General features: G+C 43.3%; 1 long non-coding RNA gene across 1 annotated transcript; it reads right to left on the bottom strand.

The window, feature by feature from the left end:
* Positions 1-368: 368 nt before the first annotated feature.
* LOC147429304 (uncharacterized) lies at positions 369-8,379 on the bottom strand. Its single transcript, XR_015185790.1, has 3 exons — positions 8,313-8,379; positions 8,184-8,229; positions 369-585 (listed from the first exon to the last, which is right to left on the bottom strand). It is a non-coding gene; the product is annotated as an uncharacterized LOC147429304 (long non-coding RNA).
* Between the last annotated feature and the right edge of the window lie 5,036 nt (positions 8,380-13,415).

Genomic DNA, 13,415 nt, shown 5'->3' with positions numbered 1-13,415 from the left:
AAGAAAACAGCCCTCTCTGTCCAAAGGAAGAGTGCACAAGCAACCGCACTCCACCTACAAGCTGACGCTAAAGAGCGAGTGTATGGCACTTAGCAAGATTGTAAGGAAAACATAACCACAAAATCAACAGCTTGATCATGGCATAGCGACATAAAGATTTTATAATCATAATTAAACCATGAGTCAAAAACTGCAAAACCATAAACATAACATGTTTTCCATACCATAACCATTACCATAACTTGCTTGTCAGACCATAACCATACCATCATTGTACAACCATAACCATAACCATAACCATCACATGATTACCATACCATCATAGAAAAACCATAAACTTAACTTGATTGCCAAATCTTTAACCATAACATCTATCCATACCATAAACATAACCATAAACCATAAACAATTGCACTACAAAATTGTACATATGCAAACGATCACTGAGTGAGAAGACCCTCATGGTAATGCCTCTTAGTCAACGTCCTCTCCCTCCTCCTGCAGCTGGGTCAAAAGGGCCACAAGTCCATGCTTATACCCATACTTCTCCTCTCGGCGTGTCGGAGGACGCTTCACGGCAACTTCCTGCAAAATTATGGTTTAATCATTAGATAAATCTTCAAATAACATATATATTTTTCATAATTTGAAGCATACGTATAATACTTACAAAATCATGTCAAAGTTTATCGTAGCCTCCACTCTCAAGATTTGACGCTTCAACAGACTCCAAACGTGCTCTGGCTGCATCTCTCTGCTGCTGAAATCTCTGAGGATCGTTCTTTGTCTCTCGTGCAATCCCCACCCACTCCTCTGCGTCCAACCATGCCGGTTGGGACTGTCATCATGGTACATGTCTCTCGCTTCTGATCGATGGTGTGACATTGTGGACTTTGCCACGCTCAAAATACAGCCATTCGAGACTGGATTGTACCCCTCTGTTGGCTTGTACTCTCTGTGAATGTCCTCGACGATGTAATTCTTTCTTTCAATATCGAGGCTATCCCAAACCTCCATCACAGAGTGACCAAAGTGAATTGTATAGAGCTATTGAATCCTCTGTCGCATGGCCTTTCCGACCCTATCCGCCACAACAGCCCCATCCCTGCTCTCTTATACACCTTGCTAGGATCATGCTCGTGTGATCCTCAAGGTGTACGTGGTGTGCCAATCGGTGAACTATCTACTGAAGAGAGTGGTGGACGCTCTCTCAGTGGTGTGGACACATCGGTAGAACCACTACCACAGCAACCACCGCCTCCAGAACGACGTCTATCTCGTCTCGAGGATGAACCACCCGTTTGTGTAGGGGGCACACGAGTCCTAGGCGTAGGGGGCACACTAGACTGAGGTGTGGGGCCACTCGGTGTAGGGACCACACTAGTCTCGAGCGCAGGGTTGGTCGTAGTAGGTCTAGAGGGACCTGCTACCCCAAGGTGTTGTGCCATCGCGTTTTGCTATGGTGTGAACTGAGACAAAAACGAGCCCATCTGCTCGAGTGACATGTCGATCGGGTAACAAGAAAACTAAAACTAGGAGAGTATGGCTCATCGTCATCGGCCATGGCTATTTATACACAAACGACACCCACAAAATACGTTACTTTATAGAAAAAATGCTTAATCAATACAAATAACAAATCAACGAAGCTACTACACATATGAATGAATCTAAAAGTGTATTGTAGACTAATAAAAAGAGTTTTACAAAAGAGTTCCTAGTAAAAATCATTAGTTAATCTCTTATCCTCTATGAGATTTGATACACCAAAGATGTCTATCTCAATCTGTACTTCTGCATCTTTGTCATCGAACTCTACTTCTTCATAGCTCTCCGCATCAGCTTCAGTATTTGACACCTCATCTCTAGGTTCAGACAATTTCTCACTGCTGACATCCACCTCAAAATCTAAACCTAAAGTTTCCCTCGGTCCTGCGCTTTATTCATGAATCACCTCTTCGACCTCAACGTCCAATCCTTCACACACTTGCTTGCTATGTGGAGCAACTTGAACGACATAGAGCCAGCAAGGTTTAGATAGATCATTCTCATCATTTTTTTTCCATAGTGGATCGTGTATGAACAAACTTGTTCACAATGCTGCGGAAGTATGAATGTATCCCGCGCATCTGTCCACACCCGCCTAGAGTTCACTTGAATCAATCCACTCTTGTCTTTATGCATAGTTGCATCAGGGCCACTGCTAATAACTTTGAACCACTTGACAGCAAAGATAAACATATCAAACTTTCTAAAGCTAATCTTCAAGATGTCTTGGATGTAGCCAAAGTATTCAAGCTAGCTAGTCTCTGTATTCTCATCCCTGTTGCACTACTCCTACTTTCTTGGACGAAGCTCGTCCCCCCCTAACACTATTGTCGAAAGTGACCCTTTGTTCGTCGATCCGTTGCACTCTAAAGTGTTGCCCATGCGACCACAAAGCTCCATATTTGTGATACTGCAGTCACAAAATTGAAACAGACTAAAATTTATTAAAGCAATGTGATCATGTGGAGCTCAAAAAGGAAGTTGTGAAATATACATGCCAATTGCAACCCCTTGACATCTCCTCTCCCTCTTCAGTAATCAACACTCCATTCCTCTTTGCCTTTGAGATTGTCGCATCTAACCACCGCCCAGTTAGAAAGTCATGCAATTTTCAAAGATGATGTGGAAAAGGAAGGTTTCTTGTGGCATGCTTGCGCTTGAATTGAAGGCGATCTGTCAAGCGTTGTTGCTTTTCCCCTTCGTACCTCTCTAGCCACTTCTGCATGATGTCTAAGTTGAGAAGACAAAATCTCATAACCTTTTCTCGCATTGTGAAATCCATCTTCCTAACGATTCCTTGTCCCTGCGGCTCTTCCCCTATCAACTTGACGTTAACCTCAGTAGTCCACATTCGGGGCATCTTTGGATCACTTAAGACCAAAAATTCACTGATGAGGACAAGAGACTCTTGTACAAGCCATCCTTCGGCCATGCTACCCTCGTGGCGAGCCCTTTGACAAACAAAACCCCTTTAAAGTCTTCATAAATCTCTCCAAGAAGAACATCCACCTGATGTGGACCACCCCAGCAACTACAACTTCATCGACCACATGCACAAATACATGCATTTGGATGGTAAGAATGTTTGTTGGAAAGTATTTCTCCACCATGCACACTGCTTCAATAGCATTTAAGCGTGCTGCATCGATGTTGTCTTCTCTTATCTCTTTTGAACTGATCTAGCATACCAACTCACTAATTTTGTAGATTGTTCTTCTAATGTCATCTGTCAAACAACCCTTCATGGAAATTGGTAAGATTAACTGTAAAAGTTTGTGTCAATCGTGGAACTTAAGACCACTGAGATTATCATCCTCGTAAAAGCCGTTTTCAAGCATCGCATGCACCCTATGGGAGTCTTGAATAAAGATATAGTCTTCTTCACTTGTTGCTCTTATGCACGACTCATAACCCATGGACCTTTTGGTATAGCAAACTTTCCATTGGGTTTAAATCGAGGCCACATCTTTGGCATTCGACCACAACCTGTAGATCATCTCTTTGGGGCTTGCTCTCCCTTTTTCCAGTGATGGTTTTCCATATGATCTCCCCTACATTCTTGAATATGTGCATTGGGTTGAGCAAATGATTAATCACTAGGTCACTCCAGTAAGGGAGTTCATGGAAAATAAAAAGTCTTTTCATTCCAGGTGGCATCCAATCTCCCCTCTCTAGCCACATGTTTTTCCAATCGCTCGCTTTCAGTGGATGCATGTCATGTTTGCATATGTTTGGTCCACATAGCTCATGTCCTTCAGGCAAAAATCTACCATGCTCCGCATAAACTGTCTTGCTCAAATGCTCAAAGCAGCAGAAGCCAAGTCAAGGACCACATTTCGGACATGCATGATTGCCGAAGTAACTCAAGCCTGAAACATCACAAAATTAAAATGTAAAAGCATTGGCATAGCTAGGAATCACATGTGTGTGAGGGTTTTAAAGGCACTTACATGAGCACTTACCGAAGCCTGGCCAATCATCTCGAGGGGTGCACTATGTATTATGTTAATGTATAACGTGAGTTCGAAAGGAGGGGTTTTTAAATGCAAAAATTTTAGGCAATTTAACATAGATACAATAAAATAAGGGGTCATTTTATTCATTTAGACATGTTAAAAGAGGGGTTTTTTTAATACCCCACGAACGCACGTTATATAGGGGACTATTGAATGGTCATCCCCCCGAGCCAACCGTGCATGGTCCACATGAGAATGCCTTGCACATATACATTTCATCGTCCGATTGGTTGGGACATATCAACCACATCGATTCCTGTCCACAAGATTTGGAGCTCTTCTATAAGTGGTGTCAGATAGACATCCATGTTCTTTGCTTTGTACTTTCCTGGGACGATCAATGACAACAAAAAATGGCCCTTCTTGATAGAAGCCATGGTGGAAGATTATAATTGACCAGACAAATAGGCCACGTGCTCCATGATGAACTCTGTAATCCGAATGGGTTTACTCCGTCCATTGCTAGACCAAAGCGGATACATCGAGGCTCGTTCTTAAATATAGGCCAACTTTTCTCTATGTGCTTCCATGCACAAGAGTTAGCAGGTACCCGCATCACATCATCTGTCGATCTAGTATTTGAGTGCCATGTCATCAAAGTGGCTATGGACTTGCACCTGAACATGCTCTTTATTCTTGGAATGATAGGAAAGTGTCGAAGGACCTTTACACGGATACATTTTCCTTGTGTGTCCTTCTTGTACCTGTTTGATCCACAATTGAAACATTGTTCCAAGTTTGCATACTCATTGCAAAAAAGTATGCAATCATTAGGACATGCATGTATTTTGTGATAATCCAAGCCCAAATTAATAAGAAGCTTTTAGCGGTTGGACGAGTAGAGGGCATGTGATTCCCTTCTCACAAGATTTGCTCATTGAGCAACCTGTCATTACATGAACAAGTCATCCCTTTGATCACTTTATATGAAATGTAATTTTCACTTAATCATGCTTAGGATACAATGTATTTACCTGAAAATCTCTGTAACTGAGGCGTCAGACCAACCGAGAAACTGCAAATTAAGCATTGCCAACGCGGTACGGAGAACTGAGATTTTTGCACCAGTGTAGAGCGACATGCATGCAAGACTTTGCATCATCTCTCCCTCTTTATCGTTGATATCATGCCATCGATATAAACGGGATGGCCGAGGTTGGTCCACAGTGTCGTCTTCAATGTTGTCACCTTCTATGTTGGAATCCATGTCAAAGAACGCGTCCAACATCTGCTCCATCTCTACTTCTTGAAATGCCGCATCAGGTATTAGTTGGGAGCACTCAGCCGATGGCTGCTCATTTGAAAATTATCTAGTATGGGATGAAGTTGGAGCAATATCTACTTGCGGAGTTTGACCTTCAATCTCTAGACCATGAGATCGATAACGCGGGTCTTGTAGTTGCTCTATCGGAAAGAGATCGTGATTGTGTATGTGTTGGTCGCAGATTTTTTGTTTTTGAAAGATCTGATGCTTGCAATGCGCACAAGAACATGCCATCCTATCATCCATACTTTATCTACCAATGATGCAACAAGTAATTAAAACACTATTTGTTATAACTACACATTACTAAGTACATGACAATACATGACAACCTCACATTCTCTAGCTAGGCCCGATCCCCGCACACCTCAGTCTAGAGGTGCACGGAGATTAGGACCACAGGGTAATAATCTCGTCTTTATTGGTCCATGACTATATATTAAAGTTATTGAAGTCTGTGTACACTTTTAAAGTTCGATTGCGTTCTTTCAACTATTTGCTACTAGCTCTAACAACCTCACATTCTCTAGCCAGGCCCGATCTCCGCACACCTCGATCTAGAGGTGCACGGAGATTCAGACCACAGGGTAATAATCTCGTCTCTATTGGTCAATGACTATATATTAAGGTTCTTGAAGTCTGTGTGCACTTTTGAAGTCCTCACTTATAACCTAAACCTAACCTAACCGAATTAGTCCGTTTGCATTTTTAGAAGTACATGAATCATCTTCGAAGTCCGTTTGTATTTTTTCTACTATTAATTTGTCACTAGCTCTAACCTAACATATAACCTAAACATAACCTAACTTAACGTAACCTAACTTATAACCTAAACCTAACCTATAACCTAACCTAACCGAAGTCCGTTTGCGTTTTTAGAAGTACACCAGTCATCTTCGAAGTCCATTTGCGTTCTTCTACTATTAATTTGTCGCTAGCTCTAACCTAACCTATAATCTCACCTAACCTATAACCTAAACCTAACCTATAACCTAAACCTAACCTATAACCTAAACCTAACCTAGCCTAACCTAACATAAAAACAACACAATGGTGAGGCATTTGGCAAAACGGCAGGCCATACAGCTTGCTCACAATGCATATGCGATGTCGATAAGCTCTATGGCTTGCCAATTTGACAAACGGCTCACCATTGTGTTGTTTTTAGGATTGCAAAGTGATTTTAGGACCTTTAAACCGCTCACACAGACATATAGACAACACAATGGCAAGCTGTTGGCAATATGGCAAGCCATAGAGCTTGCCCACAATGCATATGCCTTGTGGGCAAGCTTGTTGGCTTGCCGTATTGCGAAACGGATCGCCATTCTCTTGTTTTTAGGGACACAAAGCAATTTTAGCGCTTGAAAATCGCTCGCAAACATATAGAAAACGTAATGGCCAGCCGTTGGCAATACGGAAAGCCATAGAGCTTGCCCACAATGCATATTTTGCCAAACGGATCTCCACTGTGTTGTTTTTAGGGCCGCGAGGTAATTTTAAAGCTTGAAAATTGCTCGCCGACATATAGACAACACAATTGCTAGCCTTTTAGCAATAGGGCAAGCCATGGAGCTTGCACACAATGCATATGCATTCTGGGAAAACTCAATGGCTTGTCGTACTTCCAAACAGCTTGCCATTGTGTTGTTTTTAGGGTTGTTTAGCTATTTTAGGGCTTGAAAACCGCTTGCGGACATAAAAACAACACAATAGCAAGTTGTTGGCAATACGGCAAGCCATAGAGCTTGCCCTCAATTCATATGCCTTGTGGGCAAGCTTTATGGCTTGTCGTATTGCCAGACGGATCGCCATTGTGTTGTTTTTAGGGACACGAGAAAATTTTAGCGCTTGAAAATCGTTCGCAAACATATAGACAACACAATGGAGAGCCATTTGGCAATACGGCAAGCCATAAAGCTTACCCACAATCCATATGCATTGTAAGCAAGATCTATGGCTTGCCGTATTGCCAAAAGGCTTACCATTGTATTATTTTTAGGGCCGCTTAGCTATTTTAGGATTTGAAAACCGCTTGCAGACATATAGAAAACACAATGGCAAGCTGTTTGCCAATACATCAAGCCATAGAGCTTTCCCACAGCGCATATGCATTGTGGGAAAGCTCTATGGCTTGCCATACTGCCAAACGGCTCTCCATGGTGTTATTTTCAGAGTCGCTTAGCTATTTCAGGACTTGAAAACCGCTCACGGACATATAAACAACACAATGGCGAGCCGTTGGCAATACGGAAAGCCATAGAACTTGCTCACAATGCATATGCCTTGTGGGTAAGCTTTATAGCTTGCCGTATTGACGAACGGATTGCCATTGTATTGTTTTTAATATGCGTTGTGGGCAAGCTCTATGGCTTGTCGTATATATTGCCGAAGATAACCTAACCTAACCTAACCTAACGTAGCTTAACCTAACCTAACCTAATTTAGTTTAACTTAACCTAACCTAACGTAGGTTAACCTAATGTAGCTTAACTTAACCTAACCTAACGTATAAGATAACCTAACTTAACGTATAACCTAACCTAACGTAATTTAACTTAACATAACCTAACATATAAGATGACGTAACTTAACTTATAACACAAACTTAACCTAAAACATAAATCCCATCAATTGCATAGTTTCAAAAACGAATTTTCTTCAAAACAAGATTTTTTCATAAACCAAAAAAAAAAAATCATAATTCAAAATGAAATTTCACATCACAAACAGTAATTTCTTTTTAAGCATTGAAAGTTTAAAGCATTCAAAGCTTAAAGCATAAAATTTTCTTTTATTAATATACAAATTAATTTAAATAAATTTAATATGCATTTAAAGGTTCGAGCACTCACATTTGTTCTATTTGAGCAAAAAAAGAAGTTGTAAACGTTCTGGAACCTGCAAAAACGCACACACAAACACAAAGTTAAACCCTAAACCCTAAACCCTAAATCTACAAGTAAACATGAAAACAATCTCACCTTAGTGTTATGGGCTAACCCACAAGCAAGATTAGCACTTCCAACAGCTTGTTTCGCACCAGATCTGTAAAAGGTGAGGAAGAAGAGAGCTTGAGAAAAGATGCAAGAAGAAAAGAAATGCGCTAAGAAAGCCCGCAGTTTTGTTTTTTGTAGGTATTGTCGGTACAGAAATAGGTATAGCCATCGAAAAACGTGTCAGAAGAGGCGTTGAAAAGTACATGCACGTTGACGTCAGAATAAGGGCCAGAATACGTGTCGAAAATTTGAAAATTAAAATTTTTAAAAACTTTATCTTCCTCCATACATACCTACATATATAGCGACACCCGCCAGTGATGCCAGTAATGTGGCGCCGGAATTTAAGTGACCTCTTGTAGTGGATCCCTCTAATGTTGCAAGTTGGACAGTACCAGTTGGGAATATGTCATTGATCACAAATGGGTCGTTACTCCACTTTTTGAGTTTCTTGGAGTGTTGTTTTAAGGTGTAAACTAAAATATAGTCACGCTTTTGAAACTCCTTGTTTATCACATGTTGGTCATGAAATTCTTTTATTTTTCTTTTTTGTGCGCAACCGATTTGAGTCTCAATTTATCCAATTAGATTAGTTGGTCCAGTCTGTCAGATAACTCATGTCCCGTCCATCTTAATTCTTGTGCAACACATAATGTAGGAATCAAGAACTTCACAGACAGTAAGGCAATTATCCCAAACCCGGGGACGGTTAAGGAGCGAGCTCAACGAAGCGAGCTTTGGAGCGAGCTTTTTTTTTTTCATCCCACCACCACTACCTCCCATTGCCGCCCCTTAACAACCATCACCACCCACCACCCTAGCCCACCATTGGTGGTTGGTGGTGCTAACTTACTACCACCATGTGCCACCCCTACTCCTACCACCACCACCCATTGCCACCCCTCCCTTCAGTGGAGTAGCCAAGGACCTCCTCTCTCTCTCTCTCTCTCTCTCTCTCTCTCTCTCTCTCTCTCTCTCTCTCTCTCTCTCTCTACTTTTCAATAACGTTAAAATTCTCCTCTCTTTCCCTCTGTCTCTCCAGCAAAACCTAAAACATTAGCGATTTTGCAATTGCCTTTCGTTTTTTTTTTAAAAGCAGACCCTCTTACCGCTCCCCTTCTCTCCCTCTCATGATCCCTCCAACCCATTACCTCTCTTGTCCCTTGTTCTCTCTCTCTCTCTCTCTCTCTCTCTCTCTCTCTCTCTCTCTCTCTCTCTCTCTCTCTCTCTCTCTCTCAGCCCACCTCTTTCCTCTCTCTGGCCCCCACCTCTTGCTCTATGTCCCCCCTCTGTCCGCCCCTCCCTCTTCCCTAGCTTCGATCCTCTCTCTCTCTCTCTCTCTCTCTCTCTCTCTCTCTCTCTCTCTCTCTCTCTCTCTCTCTCTCTATATATATATATATATATATATATATATATATATATATATATATATATATATACGTCCTCCTCTCTCTCTCTCTCTCTCTCTCTCTCTCTCTCTCTCTCTCTCTCTCTCTCTCTCTCTCTCTCTCTCTCTCTGGCTGTGCGATTGAAATCCCACACTATGGCTCGGAGAGGAAAGTGTGTAGGTGTAGGTCATGGCTGAAAATGTGAAGGAAGTAAGTCTGGATGTGACCAAAATCAGAGCACTCTAGAAGTGTGTGGTACTCAGACTCTCGAACTTAAAGTGAAAGAGAAAGAGAGAGAGAGAGAGAGAGAGAGAGAGAGAGAGAGAGAGAGAGAGAGACGGGGGGCGGGGGGGATTGTGAGAGGGGAAGAGTGGAGTGTAGGTTTTTTTTTTTTTAAATTAAGGGAAAGAGATGGAGTGCTAGGGAATGCTTAGGGCCAAAAAAAAAAAACCATCCAAAGCAATAGCGACATCGCTATTGCTTTGGATGGATTTTTTTTCTTCTTTTTTTTGGGCCTAAGCACCTCCTAACACTCCATCTCTTTCCTTAATAAATTTAAAAAAAAAACATGCACTCCACTCTCCCCCTCTCACAATCCCCCCCCCCTCGCGTGCCCAACCTTGCCCTTCCCTTGCGGACCCCTCTCCCCTCTCCCCCCTTCTCTCTCTCTCTCTCTCTCTCTCTCTCTCTCTCTCTCTAGCAGAGGAACCCTTCTCCTTCACGTTGGTCGACCTTCCCCTGGGCGAGGGGCAGCCTCGAGGGGAGGTCCCATCAGCCACAATGCAGCCCCCTCCTCTATCGCCAGACAACATCTCGTAAGCCTCGACAGTCTTCCGAGCCTCTCAACCCCTCCGCACGCTGCCTGCCGACTCAGCCCTCCCCGACACTTTGAAAACTTTCTCCAGGTTTGCCCACTAAGGTCTGCCTCATATCCAAGGAGTCATTCCCACACGATGCAACGAGAGAAGTCCTCCACACCGATCAAGCCAACACGCCTCTTTGTGCACTCTCCACGGGTGGATCCGACAAACCTCCTCCGAGTGCAACTCCGAGAACTCAGAGATGAAAACACGAAACTCAAGGGGCGTCTCGAGGCCTTGGAGACCCACCTCACCCTCTCTGGAGTCACAAAAGCAAATCGACACGAAGCATATCCTTGCCCAAGCAAAGAAAGTTGAGCACACGCTCACCGCAAGTATGGCAAATCTTGCCACTCAAGTCAATGCAGCAACCACCGCCGTATCTTCCAAGGTAGAAGAATGCATTCAAGAACGTCATCAACAAAAAGGATTGGCACTATCCCTCCACATCGGGGGCTTACCCTCTACTTGGTGGGAGGACGATGATTGCACTTCCACCTTCCCTCTCTTTCTCTCTCCCAATCTCCTACTCTCTCTCCACCTGCCACCCCTCTTCTCTTTATCTCTCTCTCCCTCCCAGTTCCCTCCCTCTCTCTTCCCCTCCCGCTATCACTCTCTCTCTCTCCCCCTCTCTCCCTCTTTTACAAAAAAGGGAGGCACTAGAGATACTGCTAGTGCTTTGTTTTTTTTAAATAGCTCTCTCCACCCTCTCTCTCTCTCTCTCTCTCTCTACCCTTGCCACCCTTCTCTCTCGTCCCAGTGTGTGTGTGTGTGTGTGTGTGTGTGTGTGTGTGTGTGTGTGTGTGTGTGTGTGTGTGAGAGAGAGAGAGAGTATAGCCTTGCCACCCTTCCCTCTCGTCCTAGTGTGTGTGTGTGTGTGTGTGTGTGTGTGTGTGTGTGTGAGAGAGAGAGAGAGAGAGAGAGAGAGAGAGACATGGGGGAGAGAGGGGTGGAGCTCACTCCAGGAAGGGAGGGAAGGCAACGGGGGGGGGGGAGAGAGAGAGAGAGAGAGAGAGAGAGAGAGGGGGGGGGGGGGGGGGGGGGGGGGGGGTAGGCGGTGGGAGGGGGAGACAACAATAGAGAGGGGTGGCGAGCGAGAGAGAGACACTCACATAGAGGGAAGATAGCACGAGAGAGAGAGAGAGGATAGGGAGAGGGGTTATAGAGTGACTAAGAAGAGAGAGAGGAAGAAGCGAGTAGGAGATAGGAGGACTTTAGGGAAGGGATGGTGGTTTCTAGAGGAGGAGCTGGAGGAAGGGAAGATGGTTAGAGGAGTAGATGGAGAGAGGAGGTGGAGGAGAGGAAGGATTTTGGAGGAGGAGGGTGAGGAGGAGGAGGAAGGGAAGAGGAGGAAGCACATGGGCAGCAAGAGGAGGAAGGGGAGGTAGGGAGGGCGGTACTCCCAAAAAAAAAAAAAAAAAACTCGCTCCGTTGAGCTCACTCGAAGACCTAACTCAACCCAAACCCCAAATTGAAAGGTGTTGTGTTCTGTGGCGTTTTGTATGCTACCCGATATGCCTATAAAGCTGAATGAAGTTTCTAATCCCAATCCGTTCTTGATTCGCTGATAATTTTTGTGAGCAGCGTGTATAGAATTTTGTTTGTGCTCTTGGCTTGTCCATTTTATTAAGGGTGGTATGGTGCTTAGTTTGAATGAAGCACCATAAACTCTTGCAATGGATAATAAATCATCTCATTCAAGAAATTAGTCCCGTGATTGCTCACTATCTCAATCCGAAGCCCATATCTTGTGAAGGTGTCCTCATACAAGAACTGCGCTGTCATTTTGGCATCGTTATTTTGTGTTGTCTTTGCTTCTATCCATTTCGTCAAATAATTTGTGGCCACTTTGATGTATTGGGCATGCGTTAAATATAGTGGTGGTGGTGAGATAGGCCCAACAAAGTCTATTCCCCATTTGGCAAAAACCCTTGCTCCCATCATTGGTCGCAACAGCATCTCATCACGTCGCATTGGTACTTTTGTTCATTGGCAAGCATCACATTGTTTGACATAGTGCTCTGCCTCCATGAACAAAGTAGGCCACCAGATTCCTACAAGGAATATTGCTTTTGCGTTTTTATCGCCCAAAAAGTGGCCTCCTGCTGGTCCGCGGCATATATTCTCAAATTTTCATTTCTCTTCAATACAGGTTATTTTCAATGATAACATAGTTCTCCGCTTCTCATTGGATTGAGCATAGTTTGGCTCTACTCAAGTTTGTTGGCAAAACTCCTTATATATAATCCACAATGTACTTTCCCCATTTGGGTGCTTCTACTATCCAAAACAGTATAGTATGTTTGATTGGTATCTGAATTGCACAAGTATTACGTAACTAACAAAGTCATGGATGCTTTTCTACATATGAGGCCAACAAACCACAAGTCTCATCACCCTCTAGTATATTGGTGTTTTTGCATTGTGAAACCCCGTTGTTTTTACGTGAGCTTTCCTCAAATAAAATTCTCTCTTGGATGGCTCTATGCATAGCCTAAACATTCCATCATTTTTTTTCTTATATAGCCGTCCGGCTAGTAGCACCAATGAGAGAGATTTCTCAATGATTAAAGGTTGATGTTCAATCTGTAGAGAACCAATGGTGAGCAATGGTAGCACATGTTCTCTCCACCTCGGTACCATCTAAATGTTGAAAAGATACAAATCAGGCAAGTCTTCATCAACCCCCAAAGACGCTTCTCCGTGTATCATTTGTGGTAAATGGTCTTCCCTCTTATGTGAGTAGTCCCTTTCTTGACCACTACACTGAAATCAAACTCTAGCAATATTATGAACCATCGAACGATGCAGCATGTAATGCATGGTTTGTTCACTAAATA

Source organism: Adiantum capillus-veneris, chromosome 22 (assembly GCF_014529385.1).
Source record: "Adiantum capillus-veneris isolate H3 chromosome 22, ASM1452938v2, whole genome shotgun sequence".
Lineage (NCBI taxonomy): Eukaryota > Viridiplantae > Streptophyta > Polypodiopsida > Polypodiales > Pteridaceae > Adiantum > Adiantum capillus-veneris.
The sequence above is the reverse complement of the archived record's forward strand: the minus strand, read 5'-3'. Positions and strand labels throughout refer to the sequence as shown.